Consider the following 1,865-nt stretch of genomic DNA (forward strand, 5'->3'; position numbering starts at 1 on the left):
ATCTTGCACCAAGGGAGTGGCACTCCAATTTCGTTGTACTCTGTACAATGACAATAAAGGCTATTCTATTCTATTCTATGCTAAAGAAAACCTAAAAAAATGTATGCAAATTGACCACCAATCTTTGACCACAGACAGTGAGATGGTAAAGAGGAGAGGGTAACAACAGAGGGAGGAAAAAGGAATTTGGGGGAACAAGGGTGCAGGGTGGAGTATAAGACAGAGAAACAAAGGGGCATAGGAAGATGAATGTTCCTCACCTATCCACTTGTCATTCCCATACCAGGACAGATTGCCTTTAGTGCTGTCGTAGTATCCGATCTTTTTATAGCTTCCTCCTGTGAAATACAGACAAAGAGAGAGAATGAGAATGGAGGCTCACACTCTAATGCCTCTTAACATAATTAATGAAGATCCAGAAGTGTCTTCAACCTTACTAACAAGCCAGATATGTATAGGGACATTTGTCCTCTAAATATTTCAGTACAACAGCAAAATTATACGTTGCATCTCGTGACTTTAAGTGGACCTTCTGGTTTAATTGGGAACTTCACAGTGCTGGATCCTGAAAAGAGGATGGTCCAGTGTTGTTGACCCAATTTGTCATGCTTTTGGACTTTCAGGTACTGCTAATTATTAAATATCTTCTGTTTGTTTTTCTGTTTGCTGTTTATTTACATTTCCAGCCTTATGCATTTCAGACTTTCCAGTCTTAAGTTCTTAATTCCAGTTTGTATTAAAGTTTCGTTTTTGTTTCTCTCAGTGTCTGTGTTTGGTTCTCTAGTCAGGTTTCATTTTCAGTCACTTGACTATCTCATAATGTATTTACCTGTACCTTCTTTCCCCCCACTGTGATGTATTTCATCACAGTGGGGGGACCAGTCTCACACCCTGAGACTGGTCCTCAGGGTGTTTATATATATGAATATAGGTAGTTACAACCGAGGGGATCACACTACCAGAAGGCAACATTGCAGACTTAGAGGACAGCTACAAGAATCCCACAGACAAATTTGAACCATGAAGAGGCCACTAGGAGAGCTGCAACCAGTAAGCACCTGCAGAGAGTCAGGCAAATCCTGAGGAGTGAGCTGAATGGTAAGAAGTTGGTGGGACAATGTCTGTGATCTGTCCCAGTATGTTCCTGTGGATTTAGGTTTGCCTTGCTTTTTGGACTTTTTGTTTGATTGAATTTGTCAGCAGCCTGAATAAACAGGCTCACCTTTGTTAAATCAAGTCTGCTGTTTGGAAATAAAATCACAATTTTCTACCTGGCATCAAATCTAGCATTTTGACTGTGACAAGAAGACTCTATGAGCTACTGAAAATCTAGGTAAGCAAATAAGTTACAAGCTTCATGGGGACATTTTGTGTTCGTTTAAATAAATCTGCTTCAATCTGTTGGTATAGATGGTGTCAGACTATATTATCCACATCCTGAATGCCACTGTGTACTTAATACAAAGATGTGACACTGATGTCCTTTTTTGAATTAGATGAAATAGACCCCTACGACAAGACCATCGAGGGAACAGTTCACCCTGCCTGGGATAGGGTTACTGGATCCCTGCCCTGGAGCCAGGCCCGGGGAGGGTGCCCGAGGGCAAGCGTCTGGTGGCCGGGCCTTAGTCCATGGGGCCTGGCTGGTCACAGCCTGAAAAAGGGACATGGACCCATCTTCCTGCAGGCCCACCACCTGCAGGAGGCACCGTAGGGGTCGGGTACAATGTGGAGGTCCTGGTGGACCAATCCCTGGCTACCAAGACTGGCAATTGGGACATGGAATGTCACCTCTCTGGTGGGGTAGGAGCCCGAGTTAGTGCATGAGGTTGAGAGGTACCGGCTAGATATAGTCGGTCTCACCT

The 1,865-nt window shown here is 43.8% G+C and overlaps 1 long non-coding RNA gene across 1 annotated transcript in view; it reads right to left on the minus strand.

The window, feature by feature from the left end:
• LOC121812792 overlaps positions 1–1,792 on the minus strand; it is a 16,504-nt gene extending 14,712 nt beyond the window's left edge. Inside the window, exon 1 of the long non-coding RNA XR_006053333.1 lies at positions 261–1,792. This is a non-coding gene — a long non-coding RNA (uncharacterized LOC121812792). The remainder of the gene's footprint in view (positions 1–260) is intronic.
• Between the last annotated feature and the right edge of the window lie 73 nt (positions 1,793–1,865).

Source organism: Haplochromis burtoni, unplaced genomic scaffold (genome assembly GCF_018398535.1).
Source record: "Haplochromis burtoni strain Fernald_Lab_line unplaced genomic scaffold, NCSU_Asbu1 Contig_834, whole genome shotgun sequence".
NCBI lineage: Eukaryota > Metazoa > Chordata > Actinopteri > Cichliformes > Cichlidae > Haplochromis > Haplochromis burtoni.